The sequence below is a fragment of the Juglans regia genome, chromosome 2 (assembly GCF_001411555.2).
Source record: "Juglans regia cultivar Chandler chromosome 2, Walnut 2.0, whole genome shotgun sequence".
Taxonomy (NCBI): domain Eukaryota; kingdom Viridiplantae; phylum Streptophyta; class Magnoliopsida; order Fagales; family Juglandaceae; genus Juglans; species Juglans regia.
In genome coordinates this window covers 18,681,578-18,690,433 of record NC_049902.1, presented here as the reverse complement: position 1 = coordinate 18,690,433, position 8,856 = coordinate 18,681,578, and the positions used below count along the sequence as shown (strand labels likewise).

At 34.8% G+C, this 8,856-nt stretch overlaps 1 non-coding gene across 1 annotated transcript; it reads left to right on the top strand.

Annotated features, from left to right (window-relative positions):
* LOC118347826 lies at positions 1 to 107 on the top strand. The gene has a single exon (XR_004800973.1). It is a non-coding gene; the product is annotated as a small nucleolar RNA R71 (small nucleolar RNA).
* Positions 108 to 8,856: the final 8,749 nt, after the last annotated feature.

The window sequence follows — 8,856 nt, the reverse complement described above, 5'->3', positions numbered from 1 at the left end:
AGGTCGTGATGTGGACACTTGCGCAATAAGTCTTTGTATCTCTCCCACGCCTCATACAATGATTCACCCTCAAATTAGGCGAAGGTAATAATATCATTCCTTAATTTCACTGTCTTGGCTGGAGGGGAATACTTTGTTAAAAATTTTTGTGCTAACTCCTCCCAGGTGGTGATGATGCCAGGCAGCAGAGAATTCAACCAAACTTTTACTTTTTCCCCGAGTGAAAAAGGTAAATTTCAATCGGATTGCATCATCTGTCACTCCATTGTGTTTAAAAGAATCACAAATTTTCAGGAAATTTACAATATGGACATTAGGATCCTCCTGTGACAACCCCCCAAATTGGACGGTTTGTGGGATCATTTGAATCATGCTCGACTTGATCTCAAAGTTATTGGCTTGTATAGCTAGTCATCTTATACTGGACGTCACCACATTGACCGAGGGCATCGCATTGTCTTGTACACCTTGTGCTCCTGGTCGACCATATTAACTTTACAAGTGACGACTTCTTTCTTTTTCTCTTTATTGATCCAACATAAGGTCCTTTTAATCTCAGGATAGAAAAGTGTATGCTCTAACAATTTAGATCGGCGCATGCACTTCTGATTCTTGAAAAGAAAAAGATCAAACTGAGATCAAATTAAATCTTTTTTTATATAAAATAAAATAAAATCCAAAATAGTAAAAATCTAGCTGGTATCAATATCAATAATTATTCCCCGGCAACGACGCCAAAAACTTTTTCGCTTAAAAATATAATCTGCAAGTGCACAAAATCGTAATAAGTAGTAAATTGTTTTAAAGAAAAGGGTTATCGTACCCACAAGGAATAATTATACTATTGAGTATTGAAATTGACTAAATTAATTACTATTTGGAAAACTAAAATTTGAAGAATGGTTTATCTAAATTAAACCAAAGAAAAGAACATTAAAATTAAGATTTTAAAAATAATGAGAATAAATCTAGAGCGTTTGACTTCATCTAGCAAATCTCACACAATTTATTCTTCCTTGTTATAGAATCTCAATTATCCCAAATTGATGATAAAAATCCCTTAACTATTCAATATTTTCTCTCGAACAATACAAAAATATCTCCAACTAATAACTTCATATCTCTATGTAAATTTAACTAATTGGAGACTCATTAAGTCTTTTGGATTTTTCTTGAAAATCACACTAGTCACGATAAAGCATCTTTACTTTCGATCAACTAATAGTATTTAATCCTAGAGCTTTAATCACAAATCACATCTCGGTCTCATTTTGATTCAATAGATCGAATAATAGTTAACTAGAAAATTGCAAGCATTAAGAATAAGGAATAAACACTCAATCATAGAAATATTGAAAATAAAATAACTTGGAATATAAACTGTGTGTTTAGTGCTAGGTTACATCAAAACTCTAGAAAATAGATTTAGCTCATAATGAAATTAAAAAGAAAAAAAATAAAATAGGTGTTCTTTGTCGAAGTCGGTTGATGAAGCATTCGGCTCTTGCCTCTGACCTCCAGTTCCGCTTTCTCGAAAGAACACTTCAATAATAAAAATTGGACAATTTTTTTTTTGCATTGTTGCTATGCTTAAGAAATGTAATACTAAACAGTAAACATATGGTCAAGTCATTTTTATTTTTGTTAATTACGTAGTAAGTAGTAAGTAATATAGTTAGTATTAGTATTATAGTTATAGTATTAATATTATAGTTATAGTAAGTAACATCTATTGCTAATTTTTTTATACATAACATTACAAATGATATTAAAATAAAAATGAAACTTAAATATAGAAATAGTGATCTAGAAATAGTTTAAAGTAAATTAAGAGTTTAAAGCATTCTCAAAAAGGCCCAAAGTGATCTAGAAATAGTGTATAAAAAATAGGCCCAAAAAATCGCCCAAACTGACAATAGATCGATGAACCGGCCGGTATCCCTTCCCACATTTGACTAGTTTGGTCGGTTTCCCCACCACAGAAATTGCAAGTCGGTCAGTTTTTGGGAAACACCAAACCGATTATTTCAGTTTTCAGCCCTAGTTGTTTTAAATGTTTTTCCACCCGAAGGAAGGAAAATTTTGAGGATGTTGTGGGCAAGGATGCTGCCCATGCAATGCCCCTAAATTCCGTTTGGGATCGCACGGATATTTGAAGCGTCGAGACATACAACATAAGGTTACTTGCCCCCGTTCATGACATATAAGATGCAATATTCCTAACATGCATCTAGCATTATGTAATATTCACTGCAGATAATTTTTTTTTAGCAATACTATGCACTAAATTGAAAATATCTCAAATACTTAAAACATACTTCATACATAATGATATACTAAACAATTGAGATCACAACACTAGTCCAAAATGGCTGTGATCAAAAGAGTACTGGAGATTCAACTCCGTAGTACAAGTAGTAATTTAAATTAACTACTATATTATCATCGACGTCGCACCATCGCTTAGTTGACCGTTTCCAGTTGGTCGATTCCCAGCTCTCCATCATATATTATAATAAGATCTACCATTTGGGGGGAATGGTAGTTGAGACTACCACAGTGAGATTTGATTACAAATCTCAGCCAGTTAACAGAAACCTTCCACACAGGTTAATGATGCATGCATAGCAGTAAAAGCATGAATGCATATTCAAGTTATAAGTAAGCATAACATAACTTGGCATACAACATAACATAACTGACATAACTTAAACTGAAACATGAACTGAACTTGACTTGCTTGAAATGGACTTGATCTTAGACTTGACTTGACATGAACTTGATCTGAGACTTGACTTAACATGAACTTGATTTGAGATTTGACTTAACATGAATTTGATTTGAGACTTGACTTAACATGAACTTGGAATCTTGTTCTTTAACTGATTAAACTTAACTTTATGGGTGCTACATGGGTCCCCTAGAGCCATGTGTCCCTGCCGATTACTGCATCACAACACAGTTGTCTGCACCAACTGTGAATGCGTTGTATGTGCCACACTAACTATGGGCCCCACGAGATCTGAAATGTGTCTCTATCAATGTTAGTGCCTGGCGCGCTCCGGTGACCAGTTAGTTAGTCCCCGCTCGCTACCCTTTGACAGTATTTCGTCTACTCAAAGAATTTCACACCTATTTAAACACTCCAGTGTAAACAAATGAGTTTCACTAGGATATTACCTCATCCTAGTACTTAGGGTCTTGATTGACATGACTAACTTGATAAGACTATTTTCGAAATACTCAAATTGTATTCGAGATAAAACATGACTAGAATATGAAAGGACAGAAGCCTTGACGTAACACAACATGACTTGAACGTAACTCAGAAGACATGACTTACTTGAGATAGAAACATTTCGTAACATGACTTAACATGTAACAAACAATATTTTGTAACATGGCATACTTGCAACAGTGAGTATTACATGACATGACATGACATACATGTAACATATGTCATACTTAACATGACATACTTGCAATGTATAGCAATACGTGACATAATATTTTGCATAACAGATGAACATTTATGACAGAATAAATTCTGTGTAACAGATGAATATGTAATGACTTGGAATGACACATATGATAACATACATACATACACTATAGTTCATTTACTCATCACACATACACATTAAAATGAATTTAAAAGCTAACTTACCTCAGTCTTTGCCTTTCTAAGCAAAACTCAAGCGCGATCAAATTTAATCACTAAAATTAGTAATATGGAAAAATATTAACTTAGAGTAAAATTACTATTTTATCCTCTACATGTGAGAAAATGACCATTTTACCCATAACTTAAGGATTTTGCATCTTTACGCCAAAATCACCAAAATTTACATGAGACATGTAACTTTTGTCCTAAACTCAAATATCAATTCAGAAAAACTTAAAACTAAACACAACCATGAAAACTCTATAAGGGCCTAAACTTACATAGGCTATTTCCTTTTATTTTTGTTGCAATTCTTTCAAATTTCAAAACTCTTGATTAAACCAAAAAATTTCTTCTAATATACTCATAACATATTCCTAAGAATAGTCATGTTTTGAGTCATGAGCAAAATTCATCAAAATCACTTAAAACAATACTTGAAATTTTCGGTTTCTTTCTAAGTTCAAAAACACATTTTTGTTTCTAAACTAGTTTTGATCAACCTTTTGATCCATGACTTATAAAGATGTGATCTTCAAATCAAAAAATCACATGGTTTAAAAAGGTTTCCTAAAATAGATTTAAGCTTTAAACTCAAGATCACATGGTTAAAAATCAACCAAAACATAGATTAGCTAAGGACATCAATTTTTTTATCTATCCAAATATCTCCTTGCATAAAAATTCATATCTTTGAATATAACATCAAATAGTTTCAAACTAATATTCTAACATGTATATAAGAGGCTTAGGATTCTCCAATAAAATTATCAAAGTCATTGGAACAGGTTTAAATCATAATAGATCCAAACTTTCTTAAAACAAAAACTGTTTTTTCTCTTCTAATTTCTATGTTTCTAGATCTAAAAAAATCTTTCATCAAAACCTTTAATCATGAAAAAAATTCTCAACCAATAATCATATACACATGTTAATAGTACTCCATAAAAAATTCAGACCAAGATCTGTAAGGCCCAGTTTTTCTTTTTTTTTTTTCTTTTTATTTGTGAGGCCCGGATCGTGCTCGAGGGCCCAGCCCTTTTCCTTGGAGGTGTGTGAACGGTGCCATTTTGGGGGTAAGTATCTTCTTCCTCAACTTCTCTTTTTCCCCCCGATTCCTTCTCCCCCTCTTTCTCTTTTGGTTTCTTTTATTTTTTGGGTTTCCCTCGTTCAAACACCTCTCTCACACGTAACCCACATTCACTTCCTGATTTCATCTCTTTCTTTTCGTTTGGTTGATTTCGTGAGTCCGAAATTCATGCCCTAATATTTCTCTATTTTTTTCTTTTCCCTCACATCCGGTTTTCCTCTCCAATCCGACGTCTCTCTCTCTCGCGTACCTCTAGTTCTACAGTTGGTGTTCTTTCTTCAGACTCGGCTCTTCTCTCCCTCTTGCAAAGTGTTTTCATCTTCAGGAAACTCTTTCTTCCTCTCTTTTATTCTACGTTAGAGACCCTAAACTACATTCTCTCAGCCGACCCTCTCTTCCTCATCACTGCAGATTTTGTTATTACCTTGTGGTTTGGGTATTGCGTTTTGTGGGTCCTCGGATTTGTTTTTCGCATAACCATTGAAGCCGCTACTGGAGAATTTAGCTTCCACGGGTAGGCTATTCTTGTTCTCAGTTTCTTGCGCACGCACACACACACTTTCACCTCAAGTCACTTCAATGAAATTTCTATTTTTAATATGTAGTCCGTGAGTTCTCGGGTTTTGTTGGTGTGCAAGCAAACATCTTGTGTTGGAATGGTCTTGAAGTTTTGAATTATTTGGGTGGAATGTGCAGTAAACCAAATGGATACTCGGAGTTGAGTAGGTGCTGTTTTTTTGTATTGTTTGGGTTTTTTATACGACCATTGGAGTGAAGGTTAAATTATTTAGAGTAATATTGTTGTTGTTTTGGTTGAGTTGTGATGAATGCTTGGAGTTAGGGCCATTGAAGTGGGGTTGATATTTTGATTATTTGTGTTTGACGTTGACTTTGGGGGTGTATAGGTCAACAATAAGATTAGTATATGGTATTTTGGGATGAAATGCAGGCTGTCCAGATTTCTATATGGTCGTCTTAGTGAGTTGTTTTTGCTATAATATGGTTTGGGATTATGGATTTTAATTATTAGATGGAAGTTATGCCAATTGTCATTTAATACTCAGTGTATGTATTTTGTTTCTATCAATAGGTGACGAGATTTTTAGAGGTCGAACGAATTCAAGTCATAGATAATACGCTGCAGGAGTGAGGTAAGCGGGGTTCCTATGCTAGGCTTTATATGAGTTATTAAGACTGAGAACGACTTTCTGAAAACTTTGCATATTTTGTGGTGAAATGAGAACTTGGGAAAACAAAACCAACCTCGGTCGCTTATTTGCACTACTCATGAAATCTGTATGAAAAAGAAAAAATATTTTCTGACATGCATTGTGTAGACATGAGCGAAATTTTGTCATGTTGTCTCTGAAATCTGAAAAAGAGCGATATTGAGAATTTGAAAAATTGTGCATTGATTTAGAAAGATGCTCCGACTTTTGTTTAGTATGTGAGAATGATCTGATTATGTTTTGGTACTTTGTTTTATTTTGATATGGCATCTGAAAAACTTTGGCATGGTGTACTGATTTTGTATCTGACTCTGTCTCAGCTCTGCTTTGCTCTGTTTGGGTTGGTACCAACTTCTCTGTCTCTGAGTGCACCCACTTTGGAAACAAAGTGGTTTTATATTGGTCTTTCCTGTGTGCACAATCGGGGCTCCGAGAAGAATAAGAGAAAGATTTCACCTCTGTCTTTACCCGGTTTGGCCACCGAGGATAGCACAACCCTACCACGGGGTGAAACATGGTCTCTGCTCTGTAAGATGCTCTGTTTTGATTTGACAAAGATGCTCAGTTTATGTTATGCCAAAGTACTATGGCTTTTTACTTGTCTTAAAATCATCACTCTGTTACTTTTGAAAATATGTTCTGTTCTGCATGATAATTCTGGAAAATATTTTGCTCCGCATGCTATACTTTGTAAATGCTCATGTTTGCACGCTAGTAAATGTCATCTGCTTACTGAGTTGTTGATAACTGACCTCCTATCATTATAATATTTTTCAGATGATGTGGAGAGTCCAACTGAGGACCTGGATTAGATTGGTGAGCATAATTAAGCTGAGGAAAGGATGTTAGAAGAAGGAATTCTGATGTCCTTTGGTTTTAATGTCTTTTAGATTTAATTATATCTTGGGTTTAGTAAGACTTATGAAATTATTAGTTTGGTTTGTTATGACTATCGGGAGATTGTGGACTCCTTAGTTTATTTTGCTGCAGTAATGACTTTGTGGAGTTTTCAATGTGGTTATTTAGAATACAAGAGATTGAATTTTGCGAATAAAGTTTTTGGAGTTTTATTTTAGTTGTGTTGAGAAACTTGTTCTTAAGTGACAGGTAGTAATTCTCCAGGCCAACCGGGTTTGGGCGTTACAAGATCAATCCATTAGCTTGGTCAAAAATTGCAAAATATGAGACTCTCTCCAGTTTATCGTCTAGAATGACCTTTCAGGCGTTTAAACAACATTTGACAGACCAAAAGTTTTCAAATGGAACAAATAAGGTATCCATGTAAACTAGACTCACAAAGGAACAACTTTCATGAGGAAACTGTGTGAGAAAACACTTATAAGAGCTTTGAATCAGACGTGGAAAAGAGCTCAGAAAAGCTGCCCGAAAGTGTCTTTTGAGTTCTTTCAAGGAAAAGTGTAAAGAATAGATGATTTGCATGGTAAGTGGGCTGGAGGGCTTCTTAAACAAGTTATGGAAGATGATAAGGCTGAAATAAAGTTTGAGTGTTGGTCTTCTCTACCCAATAAAATATACAAAAATTAGCTCAAGATATTTCCTCTAGGTGGAGTGTAGAATGGAAAGAGTGAGGTGGCCTTGTAGCCCTTTGCTTCAAGTATCCTCTAGGCCCTCTTGAGCAAATTTGATCATCCATCTCAGCGTGCAATTACTTAGCCAAGAAGCAATGCTAAGGTGGCCAAATTCGTGGGTCTTAATGAGTCTACACCGAATGGGCATCAATTTCGGGTTTTAAGAGGGTTTGGGTTGCTACCAAACCCAAATCCAATTTCTCTTTGCCCAATCAAATACCCAAGGTTAAAAATGTTGGATAATGATGTCATAACATAAATTTGAAGGATTAATAGCGTGTGAAAGAAATTTAATCAAATGATTAGACACAATGCTAGAAACCGATTCAATTAGGGTTTGGAGGTCAACTTTAGGGTTTGGATAAAATTGTTTAGGATTTCAGTCTCAACCATGCTTTTGGGTTCTCAGTTGGATTCCAACCATATAGGGTTTTACTAGGGTGTAAATCCTATTTGGTTCGACACAATTTGATTGGTTAGATGAAATAGGGTTTTTTGCTTAGGTGGCACGATCTCACAACTTGATTCTTTTAAATTCATCAAACGTTCCTCATGGTGTCAAGTGTCTAATACTATTCACTATGTGTGGCTAAGATCTTACCAAGTGTCTAAATAAAACTTCTCTAACCTAATTTAGACATTCCACACTTTGATTTTGAAAACACTGCACTTAGTGTGCTTATCGAGGTTACTATTCACTCCAAAAAAATGCATAATAAACTTAGTACTGAAAAATTCTAAATATTCATATTAACCTACAGTGAAAATTGTTTACCGAAACTTAACCCCGAAGTGTTCCTAAAAATAATTTCATAGTTTCAAACAGGCGTTTCTCCGAAAATATGAAAATGAACTTATTGCGCCATAAAATCCTAAATGATCAAATAAGTCTAATGACGTAGACTACAATGCATTCTGATACTTATAACTGTCTCAAATAATTAAAATTGCACTTCTGACATCATAGTGAGTGATAACACTGACTATGTTGACAGACTAAAACCTATGCGATTGGTCGATTCATAAAAACTTATAGGGTTTTCATGAGATTCCTAAAGTCAATAGAAATTCCACTAGTGAACTTTTAGCTGGCTGTTACAACCTCCCCTAAAAAAAAGATTGCATCCCAAAAATCGACGCAAGTAACAAACATCAAGTTAAGGAAGAGATGTTGCTTACCAACCTATTGTCCATCATTGGACGCCTCGTCACTAGTCAGATCTGGTGGTGTTGCATTGATGTCCATCGGCATTTCTTGTAGCAGTAAGTAGTAGAACGTATTGT